Genomic DNA, 18,833 nt, shown 5'->3' with positions numbered 1-18,833 from the left:
ACGCCAATATCCTCTGAGATGACAGCTTGATTGAAGAGCTATATAATTAGTATAACTAGAGCTCCGTCCCTGCAGTGTTCCCACTCTCCTTTCCGCCCACTGCACCTATCTCACCCACCCACACTGGCACCCTGGAGCACCCACTGCACCCTGTGATGCTCTCCATGCACCCACTGCCACACACGCCGCTCCCCCGAGCCATTATCATATCAGGGTGCTGTGGGTGCTCCAGGGTGCCGGCATGGGTGGGCACGATAGGTGTGGTGGTTGAGGAGGAAAGCCCCCCATAACATGGACCATGTGGGCTGGCATAGCTCAGGGTGCGTAGCCCCATGTGGCTGGGGCTCTGCATTCTGGCTATCTCAGCCAGCAAGGGGGACAAGGGGTTAAAGAGGCTCGGAAGGAGGGGCCCCACATCATTTTATTTTTATTTCCCACACTCTGAACATATACAAAATAAATTAATATACATGTTATTACATTGTCATTTTACCACATTTAAACATAGACTTTTTTTCCTCTAACTTTATCATAGATTTTCTCAAAAACTACAAGGTCTTTTTAGAAAAATCCCTGCAAATGTAGATTGATGTAGCCTGTAAATTTAGTGATGCTAGCTTGTATGGGGGCTTTCCTATTAACCAATCAAGTCGTCAGTAATGGAGTATAATTAAACGCAAAATTTCAAATTGAAAATTTTGCGTAATTGGCGTAATTCCGAGTCGTAATTGGACTCAAAACGGAACTTTGTTTCCACTCGTAATCAAAATTACATTCAAAATGAAAGCAAAGGGACTCTAAATTGGAATTGACTCAAAATGGGCCTCTACAAACACCACTAGTTGTTAACTGTGTCATAACTACATAAGCCAGGACACAGCAGTAAGTAAAGATATGTATATCCCTTATGTATCTAGTTATATTGCAATGCCTCCGTCATGCCACAGGGAAGCAGTCTGCAACCTAGATATCTTGACTTTCTCTGCCCAGCCCCACGGGGTTTAACAATAAAGGCCTAGCAAACTTACGATTTATATTCCCATTTAAGTGTCTAAGCTACACTCCGGGCTTAGGACACAATTAAAGTGGACCTGAACTCTTGGACAGAAGGAAAACAAAGAGAAATGCACCCTGTATGTATTTAGAGCAGAGCCGGGACAAGGTCCTCCAGCACCCAAGGCTGAGACACCAAAGTGCGCCCCTCCATCCCTCCCACACCCCAGCCATCACACACTGATTGCTATTAGACTAAGAGGTGCCACAGGGCCAACAACCTCCCCAACACCTTAATATCTAGTTATCTGGCTTGCAGTCACTGCCATGTATCCCCTTTTCTTATTTATTTCTGCTTCAAACACAATTAGGAATGACAGCTGAATAAATTCTGCACCCCATCCTAGACTGCGCCCTGAGGCTGGAGCCTCTCCAGCCTATGCCTCGGCCCGGCCCTGATTTAGAGAATTTAGCCTGTCCAATTCTCCCTCATCTGTGACTAAGCACAAGCTGTAATTTGATCCCTCAACTGTGTCAGCTGACTGCCACAGCAGAGAGCTACTTAGTAAATACAGGGTGTTAAAGTGAACCTCCAGACTAAAAATCTACTCAGCAGCACTGAAAAGGCCTGGTGTTTCTTTAACAGTTTCACAGCATCAGGACTTTGTTTTTCTTACCCAAGCCTCATTTTTAGCTGCACAGAAGAAAACTGCCCGGGAATTTTTCCCCTGATGCTGTGCAAAGCATGATGGGATTTCTGATATTGTTGTTCTCTGCTGTTTTTGTGCAAATTTTTGTTTTTCAATTTAGAATTTGAGATTTAAAGCTTAGCTTGCGCAGCTGGGAGGGGTAATCAGGACACAGGACAGTTGGAACTGTGTCTCCTGCTCCTTGTCACCTCCTTTCAACCAAAAAGATGGCTGCCCCCATGAAAAAGATGGCTGCCTCCATGAAAAAGATGGCTGCCTCCATGAAAAAGATGGCTGCCTCCATTAAATCACAAACATTTGCCTGGTCTTTTAAAACGGTGGCTAAGAGATTATATTACCTATCAATTTTAATTAACATAACTAATGTAACTTAATGACAATATGTTTGTTTAGGCTGAAGTTCCCCTTTAACAATATGTCTGCTTCCATGAAAGCAGGAAGTACACACAATGCAGATTTATTGCAGTATTTTGAATTTGAATCAGTTGTAACAAAAAAGTGTTCCTTTAAAAGTTATTCTTGGTGTGATTTGCCTTCTTAAAACAGAAGGTACTTGCAATAATTCAGCTTTAAATGAATATCTGTGGTTACCCACAATGCACTGCTACTGAATATGCAAATTATCTCTTATGCCCCTGAAGCCAGGCTTATATCCAGAACTGCTGGTGTATAGCAAGCCTACATGCAGACAGCCTGTTTCTGACTTTCGGTCCTCCTCAGTACATGGCATGGATTGATATGGCTCTATGGAATAGGGCTTGGACCAGTAAGGCTTGGTTATTCTGTTGTTGGTTACTCTGTTGTACTGGTCTAAGCCCTATATCCCTGCCATGTACTGAGGAGGACCGAAAGTCAGAAACAGGCTGTCTGCATTTGGGGTTGATGTGGTTCTGTAAAATTTAAAGCTATAGGCTTGCTATACACCAGCAGTTCTGGATGTAAGCCTGGCTTTAAAGAGAAACTCCGACCAAGAATTGAACTTTAGCCCAATCAGTAGCTGATACCCCCTTTTACATGAGAAATCTATTCCTTTTCACAAACAGAGCATCAGGGGGCGCTGTATGGCTGATATTGCGGTGAAACCCCTCCCACAAGAAACAAGAAAAGTAGGTACTCTTGGCAGTTTCCTGTCTGTGAACCTTGCTGCATTGTATGAAATAGCTGTTTACAGCTGTTTCCAACTGCCAAAAAAGCATGCAGCAGCTACATCACCTGCCAACAGTAAAAATGTCACCATGTAATAAATGTCAGAATGTAAATCAGGGATTTAAAAGATTTTACAATGGGCAAACACTGACTAAATCATTTATACATAATTATTGTAAAAATGAAGCACTTTTTTAATTACATTATTTTCACTGGAGTTCCTCTTTAACCACTTAACATCTCAGTCGTTTTCAGCTTATGCATCCGAGCAATGTTCACCTCCCATTCATTAGCCTATAACTTTATCACTACTTATCACAATGAACTGATCTATATCTTGTTTTTTCCGCCACCAATTAGGCTTTCTTTGGGGGGTACATTTTGCTAAGAGCCACTTTACTGTAAAGGTAGCCATACACTGGTTCGATTCCCGGCCGTTTCGACAGCAGATTCGATCCTGAGATCGAATCTGCTGCCAATCGTTCACGGTAAACGCAGCCGCCGATCCGATTTCCTCCCGAAATCGGATCGGTCCGTCGATCGCGCCGTGCGGGAAATTACCCTCGATCGCCCGCCGGTAAAGTGCGCGTCGCTAGCGGCGGCCGATCCGATCAGGTATACATTACCTGAGGCTGGCTCCCGGGCGTCTTCTCCGTGCTGCACGGCTCTGTTCCGGCTCCATCCATCCCGGCGCTTCCTGTGTCACTGCAGTGACCAGGAAGTTCTAATAGAGGGCGCTCTATTTGAACTTCCTGGTCACGGAGTAACACAGGAAGCGCCGTAATGGATCCGGAACACAGCCGTGCAATGCGGAGAAGATGCCCGGGAGCCAGCATCAGGTAATGTATACGGGGGGGGGGGACAGGCGGCAGGAGCAGCTTTTTGGCCACAAGATGGCAATCTCGAGTTTGTTTACATGACGTCACTCTAAGCGTACAATGTACGCTTAGAGGGACACAGCTTCAGAAAGAGCGAAGCTTCCGAGAGAAGCTGTCGCTTTTTCAGCGGGGGAGAGGAATCAGTGATCGGGCTCCATAGCCCGATACATTGATTCCGTGGCTACCGAATCCGCGGCCGGGAGTGCGCATGCACGCGCGCGATCGGCCGCGGGAGCGCGCCTGTCCTCCTTGACGTTTTTATATGTCAAGGAGGACAAAGTGGTTAAGGGCATACATTTGCATATTCAGTAGCGGTGCATTGTGGGTAACCACAGATGTTCTCTAGTTTTACTGTTCTACTGTTCTAGTCAGATGAAAGAAAGTGACAGTGAAATTTCCAGGGTATTTTTTGGTAGTTGCTGATGTTGGCTGTTCTTTATCAGTACAGCGAAATTGCCCGTAATGATTATGAAAGTTTTCATAGTTGGGCTTGTCAGGGAGTTTTTCTGTGCTAAATATATCAGCGTGTTGTTTCGGAATAATAGCGCTCTCCCACTCCTCTTCCCTTCAGTCTTCTGGAACCTCACAAACACTTCGTGATTTTTTTTCTCCCTTATAGAAAAGATAATTACAATGGCCCTATTATGGCGATTAGGTAAGTTTATGAAATTAAGGCCCATTTTACACTCGCCTTGTATACCTGCATTACGTTATCCTGTTTTACCGCAGGGTAACACAACTACAATGCAAGGCAATGGGGCCTAGCACACTTACAGCATTGCGCTGTGGCAGAAGCGCCCGATCCGCCTCCCAAGTCAACAGCGCGTTACTGTGGGATTTCCGCGGTAACACAGGTGCCGGAAGTAATGTAAAGGCCCGTACCCACATTTTTCTGATGATTTTCCCAATGACTGGAGGTTTTTTGTGAGCCACGACCGGTCATTTCCACAATCTCGCGATGTGGGTACAGGCGGGCGCACAATCATGCGAACATCGTTTAGCGTCGCACGGCGATAACAACCATCATGGCAGATGGGATCTTTAAGATCCTCAATGACTCCTACGCAAAGTACCGCGCTCACTTGAAGTCTAGTTCGCGACCGTTTTGTGCCGTCGTGTAATGTCACGCATACCTTGTGATGTCGCGCATACCCGCCGGCAGGAAGATGTATCGTATAACTCTCATTGTCATGGGACATCGCTGTGATCCCTCTTCCTTTGTTGCTAGATGAGTATTTAGCTTAAGTCAATGAACGACGTAGAAATTTTAACAGGGTGCGGCCCATGCGCAGGGAAACCTGGGAATCCCAGTGATGTACTTCCTGTCCAACAGGAAGTACATCACAGGGCAAGGAGCAGCGAGGGACATGTGGTGGGGGAGCGCTGTCGGCGCACTCTGCCCCAGGGCCATATGATTGACATTTTGTGCGTTGTGGTGCAATGCGGCATGGGCGGGGCATCTCACTACAAATGCAAATGCACAGGCCAGGTGTACAACCGGCCTTAGGATTAAACCCACACAAAACGAATGCTTCAATTGGAAGGGGAGGCTCAATCAGTCAGGCGTAATACTGACCACCAGGGCCAGGACAGGTTCTTCAGCACTAGAGGCGGAGACTTCAAGTGCATCCCCCCAAAATTGTGACCACCTCAATATAGTAGCAAATGTACCCTCAGTATTTGGAAGACTCCATGCCCAGTTTCCATAGCCAGGTGTTCCCCCTAGTGGTAGGTAGCCCCCTCCCCAGTATGTATAGTCAGATGGGCACCAGTATTAGGTAGCCCCCTCCCCACCAATACAGTCACATGTGCCCCAGTATTAGGTAGTCCCCAGGGGTGTAACTAAAGGGGAGCAGCCCCTACGATCACAGGGGGGCTGAGAGCTGTGAGGGTCCCCAACTAATTAACCTTCCCTTCCTCCTATACAGGGGACTATACTTCATTACCATTCCCCCCACTGTGACCCCTACGACCATGGTATGGGGGTCAAAAACAAACATGGACGCTATGAACTGCAGCTGCAGGGACTAATCAGAGATGCATTATGGTGAAATGGGGCCCTAGGCAAAATAGAAGCTTTGGCCCACCCCTGCCGACCCTCTGCCTTTTTTTTCTTTTGGTATAGACTGGGGTCAGCCAGGCCCCTAGGCACTTTCCAGTCCCTAGGCACCTGCCTAAGTTGCCTTGTGTATTATCTAGTTCTGGGACTTATTCCCCCCAGTAGTTACACCTCTGGCCCAAAACAGTTGGGGTTTCTGAGAGGGTACAATTTATTCATGTATTTTTTTTTTTACCTAATTAACTATGTAGCAGTGTAATGCGGGATTGTCACCATAAAATCAAATTTCAACAGCAACTGGTCTGAGTGTATTAAGTGATAAAGATGCTAATCCTGCATTCAAAACTTTCAAAACGTTTCTGCTGTTATAGTTTGGAGTTATCACATACCTTAGGTGCACTGGCCCTCGAATTGCCATTGCCATTGGCTGGCAAAACAGTTGCATGCTGGGGAATCTTTCTATCTATAATATATTCCTCCTCTTCCCTTTATTTCCCCGTCCTTCTCATGACATAAGGAAGTGCACTTCCTAGTATAGACCTCAGTGGGAGTGTCTGAAGACTCTGGGAGGAGGGCGGGTAACGGATACACAATTAGCAAGAGGAGGAAAAAAGAGTGAGGGAGGAAATGATGTCAGGATTAGCTTCATTCAAATGTAACCAAAATGGAAACTGTCTAGAATAGGATTCTCTGCTTTTCCTTTATACAATTCACAGGAATCATAACGTGGACAGTGCAATACATCTGTTATGTAAGTAGAAATAGTATTTATCTACTTATATATGTATTTTTTATTTGTAGGTTAGCATGGGTGTCACTTGTTCTTAATGTAGCTATAAATATCTGATCCATTATGCCGTTTTGGTGGCGGTCATTATCAGCGTTTGAGAAGTCTGACAGACAGAGCAGAGTATTGTCTTCTGTGCTTGCTTTAATAAGCCCTCCCTCTCTGTCAAGCTCACTTTCAAGGCTGCAGCTGCCCAGTGAAAGGAATGACATGTGACCTACTTTCTGCAAATCGGGAGGGGCTCGGAGCTGCTCCAGTAATCTGAGGTTGTAATGGAGAAGCCAGTTATACATTAACCCCTAGGATGCTGTGCGGGACAGATTTACAGCCCTTGGGCATAGCTTCACATTGCCCTTTTTCTATTATGTCAGTTGCTTCCTCCTGTGTCAGTTCAGCGCCTCTTGCTTCCCTTATTTAATGTGGACCTGAACTCTTGCACAGGACAGAAGGAGAGTATTGAGAAATGCACCCTGTATGTATTTAGAGAGTTTAGCCCGTCTAATCCCTCCTCCTCTGTGACTAATCATGAGTTGTAATTTGATATCAATACAGCCTGAAACAAAACAATGGCTTGCAAGATGTATTATATGGTTCTGCAAAATGAGTAAGGTCTCCTATAAACCAGAAGTTTTGGGTGGACACTGACAAGCACATAAATATATTCCATTTACAGGGCCAGTTCTAAGTACAATGCCTTCTACCTGGACAAAATGAACCTGGCCCCTGACATAACCCATTCCCTGACCGTCTAGTCGTCCCCCTCCCATGCTCCCACCACACCACAACTCCCAGCATATCCCCGTAGAGGAACTACAGCTCCCTGCATGCCCCCATAAAGGCATCACAGCACCTAGCATGGTACTATAGCACCAAACATACCCCCCCCCCCCCATTGCTGTTCTGTGGTGCCATGCTGGGTGCTATGGTATCATGCTGGGTGCTATGGTGCCTCTATGGGGCAAGCTGGGTGCTATAATGCCATGCTGGGTGCTGTGATGCCATATTGGGTGCTGTGTAGTGCCATGCTGGGTGCTGTGGAGCTTCTGTAGGGCATGCTGGGTACTGTGTGGTGCCATGCTGGGTGCTGTGGTGCCTCTACTCTGTCTGGGGGACATCCGTGGCACCCCAGAATAGACCTGAGACCAATGATCTTTGGGGCTAGCAATGCCCCTGGGCTGTAGAGAAACGCGCTAGCAAGAACAGGTGAGTCACTACACTGCATGGGCCTCGAGGACCAAAATAAAGTTGGGGAAGAGACCTGGGGAGCCCCGGGGCAATTGCTATAGTAGCACCAGCCCTGTCAATTTGCCTCTTCATTCAACATCCTGAAGTGATGCATTATGGGTGTCCATGGGAAGGTGAAATTTGCAAATGCCTTTTGTTTTAATAAGGCACAATTATACTTGGCATAGTTTAACAACCGCTTCTGGATCACAGTAATCAATATCTCTGCCAGGGCGTCAGTTTCAATTACCACACTAGCACGGACCCACCGCTACCCCATATTGCGCCGCTCACTCATCACCGCAGGCCCCTCATACTGCCGTTGCTATGACAGCAGAGCTCTGTGAGCCAGACAAGAGCTGATTTCATTGGTTCCTGACCCTGTGATTACTGTGAGCCATTCTCATTGGCTCACATTGATCACAGGGTCAGGAACCAATGAAATCAGCTTCTGAGTGCCTCACAGAACTCTCCCGTCATAGCAATGGCAGAGCGAAGGACCTGTGGTGATGGGTGAATGGAGGAAAATCCATGCGTCAATTTGTCGGTAGGAGCATTTTTAGGTACCAGCAGTCTCTGGTCCTTAAAGGGAACCTAAACTGAGAAGGATATGGATTTTTCCTTTTTAAAAAATACCGGTTTCCTGACTGCTGATCCTGTGTCTCTAATACTTTCTCTCATGCAGATCAGGTGCTCTGACTGAAGTCACACTGGATTAGCTGCATGCTTGTTTCGGGTCTGTGATTCAGTTACTACTGCAGCCAAAGATCAGCGGCAGGCAACTGGACTGGTATTGTTTAAAAGAAAACAGCCATATCCCTCTCAGTTTAGTTCGCTTTAAGGGGCCAAAGATTGCCTTTACGCAAGTGGTTAATAATGGAAGAAAAAAACACTATAGGTCAGTTCATCCTGACAGGGAGGAACAAACAAGCCTATGGTTTAACAATACATCATCTTTGTCATCTGTGATAAGAGCCGCTCTCCCCTCTCCGCATGTCATCCACAGACAATCCCATCACAGAACAATTTCAGTCATCTTATCTCTTGCAGTTAAATAAAGCTTTTCCCCGGCATCTGCAGAATGAGTAAAAAGCACATAATTCACTTTGCACTTTGGTCCATATTGTATGTGGAGGAACAACACCCCCCTCCTAATCCCTCTGGATGGGGCCTTCCTGTTATTGTCAGGCAGGAAGTATAGCAAACATGTCAGCGCCAAGAGCGAAAGAGGGGGGAGCCCATGATCCTCTCTGGAGCTGAGGCAGCGTCATAGTTTTGGGCTCGGAAGAGGTTTTTATCCTTCGAGGAGAAAAGAATGGATGCCGGCTTGCCAAAAATACAGATAAAAAAAAAGAAATTCTTTCCACAGATATGTTTTGGTCATTTCCTATATTGTTTCAGCGAGGTATCGCGGTCTGATTTTTCAACAGGAATGTTTAGGCATTGGAGTCGAGGATTAACCATCGACTCCTTTGATTATGACTAAGAAGTGTGAATTTATAAGGTATTAAAGGGCACCTAAAGTGAGAATATGGAGGCTGCCATATTTATTTCCTTTTCAACAATACCAGTTGCCTGGCAGCCCTGTTGATCTATTTGGCTGCAGTAGTGTCTGAATCACAGCAAAAACAAGCACGCAGCTAATCTTGTCAGAGCTAACAATAATGTCAGAAACACCTGATCTGCTGCATGCTTGTTCAGGGTCTGTGGCTAAAAGTATTAGAGGCAGAGGATTAGCAGGACTGCCAGGTAACTGGTATTTAAAGTGACACTAAAGCGAGAAAAAAGTATGATAAAATGCATTGTATGTGTAGTATGGATAATGAATAGAACATTAGTAGCAAAGAAAAGAGTCTCATATTTTTATTTTCAGTTATATCGCTATTTTTTTTATAACATTGCATCATTCTATCATATTTGCAATTACAAACCACACACTGTATTTTAAACTACGAAACAGAGCAGAGCTAATTACACTTTGAACTCCTCATCTGAAGCTGCCTCTCACTGTTTCTTTGATGTATAAGTGCTTCTAAAAATAGGACTGTCTCCAACCCAATTTGGAAGAGCTCAGAGCAGCTCTTTTGCATAGAATTACAAGTGAGGTTTCTTAACTCTTCCAGTACTGGAAACAATATGTTCTATTATTCTACACATACAATTCATTAGATCATAAGTTTATTTTCATTTCGGATTCCCTTTAAAACAGGGGTGTCAAACTCAAATACAAAGTGGGCCGAAATTGTACACTGGGACCAAGTCGCGGGCCAACCTCAATATCTACTGGCCACCTTCCTCCCTTATAAAGTTCTCTGATGTTTTATGGCCCCCCTCCAACCCCTTTGCAGTTCCCTGGTATCTAGTGGTCCTCCCTCCCCTATACAGTTCCTTGGTGTGACTAGAGGCGCCACTCTCCCCTATATAGTTCCCTAGTATTTAATGCTTTCCCTATACCTCCCCCATATGGCTTCCCTGGAGATCTAGGGCTTCACCTTTAATATACCTTCCCTGGTGATCTAGAGTGGGCCAAATATAATGCAAGGTGGGGAAACCACTTGAGGGCCAAATTGAATGGCTCTGAGGGCCAAATTTGGCCTGTGGGCCGGAGTTTGACATGTATGCTTTAAAGGGAGATAAATATGGCAGCCTCCATATTCCTCTTGCTTCCGATGTCTTTTAAAGCTTGGCTCCTGGCACAGAGACCGTCAATTTATTCTACAGAAATTCTACCTAAAGGAGGACAAAAGAAGGTTGTGTGCAGATCTGAGGTTGCGATTGGGTTGGTATCTGGAAACTAGTGAGGAGATGTTCAGGGGAGAGAGATTGTGGAGAGCTTTGTAGGTTAGGGTTAAGAGTTTCAACGGGATCCTCTTGCTAATTTGTTAATTGACTTGCTAATTCAGTAGTTTGAGCTCCGGTTGAAGTCTGAACTAGAATCTCCATGTACACGCGCCCTGAAACAATATCCTTTTCCTCTGGATGAGAGTTATTCCTTAACTTTCCCATCCGGAATGTAGAAAGGTCACAGCTGTCGTGGTGCCGGTGTCACTGCCTGTGTTATCTGTGCTGTGACCCTTTTCCTACATGTGTGAGTCTGTTGTGTTCATCTGTCGCCACATCTTTCCCGTGGATGAGGCGTTTCCTGCGAGGTGTTGGGGGTCAGGGCCAACTTCTGAGTTGTTTATCGGTTCCTGTGTCCCTCCCTCCTTTCTTTTCCTTGCTCTTCCTTACCCATTGCCAAGTGATAAAGCCACAGACAGACTGCTCTACAGCAAAACAAATGTTTCATAACACAACCGGAAAGTGCGGCTTATATTCATCACGCAAATAAAAATAATCGCTGAGAATATCTCAAGGGCAACTGTCTGGTTTCTGTTTCCTGGTTTTCATTTCCTACAAGTTTTGGTTTTAAAAGTTTTTATTAAATATCAATCATAAAGAAAACTGAGAGTATGCAATGAGCATACAAGATCACTGACAAGGGCCTCTTCCCACTGCTGCAGAGTCCGCAGCATTTCCCTGCAAGCGGTTTGAGCGGGGGAAATGCCGCCTTTCCTGCCAATAGCCTTGACATCGGAATCACATGCCGATGCCGACACGATTCGGACAGCATTCTGCATTTTACGACAGCACGTTCCTGTAGCCCTTAATTCCCTATAGCCGTGCACAGTGATTCACATGCGTACTTGCAACACTGCAAGTGTTGGCATTTGTGCTGCAAGATGCAGTGCCAGTATTACTTCTTTATGACGTGGGAGTGTGGCTCCATCCATCCTGAGCTCCATCCATCCTGAGCTCCCTCTCTTACAACTGGACCCTACAGGTATAGGTCCTGCCTTACAATGGTGCTTGGTGCAATAGAGGCGTGGCCCTGACTACCAAGTTACCTCCTTTACTGGTGGTGTGGCCTGGACTGCCTGACTACCACTCTTAAAATGGGATAAGGACGTGGCCCATACTGAAAAGAATACATTAAAAAATACATATCGTAGAGTCCTGGTTATCTGGAACTCAACTAAGCTGCAGTCTCAACCAACCAGCACAAATCACCGGCAGTACTCACAGTGGTGAAGGCCAACTTTTTAGGCTGTTTGCGGGCTCTATTGTTCTTATAGACTGGCTTCCATGGCTCAGCTAAGGTTAATATACTTTCAATTACTGTATTTTAACATTTAATAAAGAGTTCATGGCATGTACTGTATATACTCGCATATACTGTAAGCCGACCCGTGTATAAGCCGAGGTACCCACTTTTACCTCAGAAACCAGAAAAAAGTGATTGACTCGTGTATAAGACCCCTCTCCATTAAATCATCTCCTCTCCTCATAGCCAGATGTGCCGGAAGGATGATACAGCTGTATCTCAAGACGCCATTAGATCGTGTCATAGATATGAGACGCAAAGATTGCCACACAGGAAGAACACCCAATCTCCGCTGACACGTTGCTGCATGCTCTGCTCCACAAGCCAGGGGACACAGGTAGTCTTGAGCAGTGCACTCTGCACACCATGTTGCAGGGGATGGGGGGCGCGGATACAGCAGAGAGACAGCTGGCAAGAGCAGGATCACTAGTGCAAGATCCTTACACTCCTCTGTCAGTAATAAAACCTGCTTCACCATCCGTTCTGCCCCACTGACTCGCATATAAGCCAAGGGGGTAACTTTGCGGCTTGTTTTTTGTGCTGAAAAATTACGCTTATACGTGAGTATATAAAGTATATAGAGTGGGGTATAGTGTTGTATTAGCTAGGCCTATTTTTAACAAGCCAAGGAATCAGAAAGCTCACTTATCTGGCATTAGCTGATCCTCGTTGGTGCCGGATAACCAAAACTCTACAATATTTCACTGGATAGAAAGTGTGAAAGCAAGAGTGTTAAAACAAATACCAAATGACATACTCAGGAGAGCGGAATAATAATTGCTACGGATCAGTGATCTTTGTGAAGCATGTTGGACACTGGTGAAGTTTCATATTGATCTGACAGAGTCATGTGACAGGTGTGACTGAAATATTTTTACATCCTCTGCATGGTTCATTGTACGTCTTGAGGTGGCCAGGCCTCCTTCATGCCAATCTTGTAAGAGGTGACACTTGGGAGAATCACAGGGAATGTGAAGTGTCTGCGACACTAATAAACCTTCAGGCCTGAGGGCAACATGGTTGCCACGGCTTAGTGATGTCAAAGCACCAGGCGAGGCTCCAACAGTGACATTTCTGGCACTGGGACAATGTAGTGACGCAGTGGATAATTTGTCTGTCAGCTTACGGGTGACAGTTTATAACCAAAAGCTAAATAATTCCTTTTTGCGCTCGTGACGGGTGAAGAATTGTTCAAAAACACTCCAAGGTTTGGTGAAAAGACTTTCATAGCAGCAATTTTATCATACTTTACATTTTCAGCTAAGCGTGTCTTTCAGGGCCGGATTTACCACTAGGCACTGTAGGCACGTGCCTAGGGGCGGAGCCGTTTGTGAGGGGCGGGCGGATCACTACCCACTATGCCTCTTTCTCTTTCTCCCTCTCTCCCTGTAATTGTTAAAAAAAATATGGCAGCGCAGCAGTCATATCCTTCTGTGAGCGGCGCATTTAAATGATGTTTCCTGCGTTCCAGACCCAGCGCTGATGTCACTCCTCAGCAGCGCCCCCTGCATCCTCTCCATGTCACGCTGTGTGTAACCATGGAGAGGACGCAGGGGGCGCTGCTCAGGAGTGACGTTAGCTGCCTGGAACGCATGAAGGAGAGAGCATCGTTCCTGTTACCGGCTTACCGCCGAGGGGGAGACTTGGGCGGCCGCCGCTCCTCCGGATCCAATTTGCTCTCCTCTGCATGGCCTTCTTCTACCCCCAAGTTCCCCTCAGCCGCTGTCCGGAGCCGCGCGGCATACTTGGGAGAAGAGGGACTTGAAGTTTCTGCGGCTCCGCCCCCTGAGGCTCCGCCCCCTCCGACTGCCTGCCTGTATCTGAATTTGTGCACACGACAGAAGGAAAACAAGTAGAAGTGCACCGTATGTATTAGAGAGTTTAGTTTAATTCCCGCAAATCTGTGTCTAATCACAATTGTTATTTTTCCCCTGTCACCTGACTGCCACTGTACTTAAAGCAGTCAAACAGATAATGCTACCACCAGTATTACTTACCCAGGGCTTCCTCCAGCCCCTCACAGCCGCTATGTCCCTCGCTGCAGCTGCACTCTCCGTCGCTGGCCCCCGCTCCCAGACCTCACCTGTGCGAGCGCCGCTGACATTCACCTCCACGTGGTGCCGGGTGTACCGCGCAGGCTCAGTAGTTTTGCGCCTGGGCAGTACGCTCCGGACCATGTGGAGGTAATTGACAGTGGCACAGTTGAGGACGCTGGCAAGGCACCGTCAGGGACCGGGAGCCAGCGGCAAAGTGCGGAGCTGCGGCAACGGACATAGCAGCTGTGAGGGGCTGGAGGAAGCCCTGGGTAAGTAGTACTGGGGGTAGCATTATCTGTTTGATGACTCCTTTAAGCTCATTTGAAAGCACAGGATGTTAAAGAGAACCCGAGGTGGGATGTAATTATGCTAGTGGGGCACAGAGGCTGGTTGTGCACACTAACACCAGTCTCTGTTGCCCCATGGTGTGCCTCCATGTCCCCCCTGCACGCTGCTATACCCCCGCAGTGCTGGCGACATGCAGCGTGTCGCCAGCTCAATGTTTACCTCTGCCTGTCTGTCAGCGCTGCTCCCCCGCCTCCTCTGTATCGGCGCTACTCGCCCGTGTCCCTTCCCTCCCGCTGATAGGAGGTAAGGGACGCGGGCGGGTAGCGCCGATGCAGAGGAGGTGGGGGAGCGGCGCTGACTGACAGCGCATAGGTAAACATTGAGCTGGCGACGCGCTGTCTGTCTCTAGCACTGCAGGGGGGATAGCAGAGCGCAGGGGGGTCCTGGAGGAACACCATGGGGCAACAGAGACTGGTGTTAGTGTGCACAACCAGCCTCTGTGCCCCACTAGCATAATATAATCCCACCTCGGGTTCTCTTTAAGCCTATGTCTGCTGCCATGAAAGCAGGAAGTAGACACACAGCAGATTTATTGCAGGATTTGTATCAGCTGTAACGGATCTTTAAAGGTTATTATGCTATTCAGGACTGTGGATTTAGTACAAAAATCTTCCGACTCCTCAGTTTATACAACCTCTGACTCCAGGTACCCAAAATTGCTCCGACTCCTCGACTCTGACTCCAACTTCACAGCCCTGATGCTGTTGTTTATCTTTTAGAGCAGAGCGGAAGTTCTGTGTTCAGGTCTGCTTTAACCCTTCCACTGACTGCTCTCTGCATGTGCTCTCTTTACCAGCAGCAAAAGCGCCATTTGCAGGGGGAGCACTGCCGCCAGTTTAAGGGGCCCCTAAAGTGTTGAACTGGCCGTGGTGTCTATTGGACGCTGCACCAGTTTTTTCCCAGCTACCCGCAGCTTACCTCAGCCTGCGGGACTCTTCCAGGAAGCAGAGCAGGGCTACGGGAAGATGGCGTCCGAAGCCCTGCACTGAAGACTATTTGTGTCTCCAGTACTGGGCTTAGGGTGCCATCTTCCCGTAGCCCTTGCGATTATTTTCTGGTGAAATGCTGCCCACATTGTAATTATTTTCTGGTGAAATGCTGCCCTCATTGCAATTATTTTCTGGTGAAACATTTCGGCATTATGATTATGGTGACATTCTGCACACATTATGATTGATTATTTTATGGTGAAACATTGCTGCATTATGATTATTTTATGGTGAAAAGCTGCCCCATTACAATAATTTTATAGTGAAACGCTGCCCCATTACGATTATTTGGCACCTATTGGTGGGGGGGGGGGGCATCCAAATTTTCGCAGGGGAGCCCAGTGATTTCTAGTTACGCACCTGCACCTAACTATCCCCACTGAGTTCTCTCTGCTGTCTATACCTACCTACTGTATTTTCCCACCTACCTACCCCCACTGACTTCTTTCTGTGCCCTCTATACCTACCTGCTGGGCTCTCCCACCTGCCTATCTGGATATCTAATTACATTGTGTGGTTTTATTACATAAGAAAAGGGGGCGTGCCATTAGAGGGTGTGGTCTGTGTTAAGGGGCGGAGTTTAGGGCGCCAGAGCTTATGTGCCTATAGGCTCCTGAGCTGTAAATCCGGCCCTGGTGTCTTTACATTATAGTAAAGATGTCACATGGAAAGCACGACTATCGTACAATACATCCTATTCACTTCTTTGTTGTAAACCTGATTGACAACTCTACTATAGGGCGTAAGTTCTCAACAGATGATAAGTGAACCCCTTGTGGGTACGTACGTTGGAGACGGGGGTACCTGAGCTTGTGGCAGTCAATTCAATATAGTAAATTTTGAGAAAGAAATCCTATGTCATGTATTGACTGAATAACTATTGACATCTAATCTACAGTGCCTAGGTTCTCGACACATGTATGTATCCTTCCCTTGTGATGTGTTTTCTGCCTTCAACACGCATGAAGACGATCTAAAGTAAAAGAAAAAAAGATAATAATATTACAGTACACCTGAAGTATGGGGGGTGTCCGATCTGATGAGATCAAGGTGGAACTCCAGTGACCGTAAAGAGAAAAGACAAAAAGACCAGGAGCCCCAGTAGTATAGTTTATTTTCAAAAAGGGGAAATTATTCCTCCAAAAATACTTCTTACAAACACAGGTTGCTTTTAGGCAACCACTGTTTTGTGGAGAAATCTGTCTCCACTAAGATGGAGACAGTCCTCTTCCAGACTTGGGTCACACTACACTCAAAAAAAACGTTCTCTGACTTGAACCACTGATTATTGGCTGCAGGAATGACCCCTAAGAAGGGTGTTAGACTATACTGGGTGGGAGGAGGGACCCCAATGTGAGTGTCAGAAGACAATGTTGGTGTTAGTAAGGAACAATCTTACCTCAATGTGAAAGTTAAAGAGTAAATTTATTGGACACCGATACAAACAACACGCTTCTCAGGATTCACCCGCTTCTACAGGTTAGTAACACAGTGACTTATCTTCCTATAGCATGAGTGAGGACCGCCCTCTACAGGCACACATTGGGGTGCCTCCTCCAGGCCCGGCCCTAGACTTTTTGCCGCCTGAGGCAAACTTTGAAGAAATCGCCGCTCGCCCCCCCCCCCCAAGCCGTGGGTGTAAGGGGCTGCCGAGCTGGAGGGGATAGCGAGCAGGAAGGGGGTATTGGCCTAGCGGCGGGGAGGGGGGCGGACCCCCCCCTCCCTCACCTGGGTCCCCCGTCCTCCGCTCCCCTCCAGCTTTAAAAAGTTAAGTTGCCGCAGCTATTGTAAGAGGCACGGGCGGGGATCACTCACCTTTTCCGTGTTCCTACGTGCGCTCCACTGACGTCACTTCCTGTAACGCCGTCTACTTACAATACAGTGGGCGGCGTAGCAGGAAGTGACGTCAGTGGAGCGCTAGGCCAATACCCCCTTCCTGCCCGCTATCCCCTCCAGCTCGGGCGACCCCCCCCACACCCACGGACGGGCGGGTGCCGCCCCCCCAGAAGTGCCGCCTGAGGCAAGAGTTTCACCCCGCCTCATGGGCGGCCCGGCCCTGGCCTCCTCCCACCCAGTAGAACCTGAAGTGAGAATTATATGGAGGCTGGGATATTTACAGTATTTCCTTTTAAATAATACCAATTTCCCTGGCTGTCCTGCTGATCCTCTGCCTCTATTACTTTTAGCCATAGACCCTGAACAAGCCTATGCAGATCAGATGTGTCTGACTGAAGTCTGACTAGATTTGCCGCATGCTTGTTTCAGGTGTGTGATTGAAAGATCTTCAGGACAACCAGGTAATTTGCATTGTTTAAAAGGAAATACAAATGCCAGCCTCCGTATCCCTCTCACTTCAGGTGACCTTTAAGTTGTGTTCTGTAAATTATAGAAAACACCCCTCGTGTCTAATTAAAAAAAAAGGACCAGATGTGAAGCTCTGGACCACCTGTGTTGTATCATGTTTGCGCTTTGTGGACGGTCTTTTCATACCTTGAAGCTGACAGTAGTTACTTTGCAGCAGTTAGAAATATGTGAACTACTTTTACCATCATTCCTACTAACTTTTCTCATCATTAAACTACAAATCATGCGTTTCCCCAGCAATGTTCACCCGTACCTCTCAACTTTGTGAGATAAGAAAGAGGGACACCTTTAGGACATGCCTCCACCACACCCTCTAGTCACACACCCCCGCCACACCCTAAGTCACGCATACCATAAAGAATTCATGAGCAAAAGACATAGCTTTATCATAGAAACCGCGCTAGTCCTTTCTATCAACATTAGGTTTCCTTCATATTACCATTTGGCAATAAGAAATTATAAGGTTGGGTATACAATTTACAGTCAAACTAATTTTTTTGTAGAAAAATAGGAGGGTGGTAATATACATTATACATATATAATTATTATTACCATTATGAAAATCAGTATCTTTATTATTTTAGCATGGGAATCTATTGTTGTGATGTAATAATATTATTAAATTCATACCTGCTGGAAAAAGCAAACGTGTAAAATATTAGGCGCCATTCACGCACCAGGAAAAAAACGCAGCTTTTTCCAGAATGCAGAAAAACGCAAAATCAGACGGGAAATGCATCCTATGTTATTAATTCTCATTGGTTCATGGTGGACCAATGAGAATCCTTCCTGTTGCTAGGTAGGATTCACATTGAGTTTGAACAATCCAACAGCGAGCCCCATGCTTCTGCCAGGCTCAGATTGGTTTTGGGACAGTCGGCGGTGGCAGCGGATGGAACGGTAAACAAGCGCACAAGTGGCAAAATGCTTCGCTCGCAGTGCACTGTAAGCCTAATCCTATTGCAGTAAAGCCCCCATTATCCGGCACCCACAGGGATTGGCTGATGCCGGATAAGCATAATTTCTGGTTACTTGAGAGTCAATGTTAAAAATAGGCCTAGCTAAAAAAACAATACTATACCCCACACTGTACTTACCATAAACTCTGTATTAATGTTGAAATACAGTAGTTCAAAACAAATGAGGACAAACGAC

At 46.6% G+C, this 18,833-nt stretch overlaps 2 protein-coding genes across 2 annotated transcripts in view; one reads left to right on the top strand and one right to left on the bottom strand.

Moving 5' to 3' along the window:
- The window catches only part of LOC137527861 (ficolin-1-like), a 103,178-nt gene extending 94,241 nt beyond the window's left edge, over positions 1-8,937 (bottom strand). Inside the window, exon 1 of the mRNA XM_068248837.1 lies at positions 8,903-8,937. The gene's annotated coding sequence lies outside the window, so the exon portion shown is untranslated. The remainder of the gene's footprint in view (positions 1-8,902) is intronic.
- The window catches only part of RALGDS (ral guanine nucleotide dissociation stimulator), a 250,641-nt gene that overhangs the window by 17,199 nt on the left and 214,609 nt on the right, over positions 1-18,833 (top strand). The gene's annotated exons all lie outside the window — the stretch shown is intronic.

Source organism: Hyperolius riggenbachi, chromosome 8, assembly GCF_040937935.1.
Source record: "Hyperolius riggenbachi isolate aHypRig1 chromosome 8, aHypRig1.pri, whole genome shotgun sequence".
Taxonomy (NCBI): domain Eukaryota; kingdom Metazoa; phylum Chordata; class Amphibia; order Anura; family Hyperoliidae; genus Hyperolius; species Hyperolius riggenbachi.
Note: the sequence above shows the minus strand (reverse complement) of the source record. Positions and strands in the feature narration are given on the sequence as shown.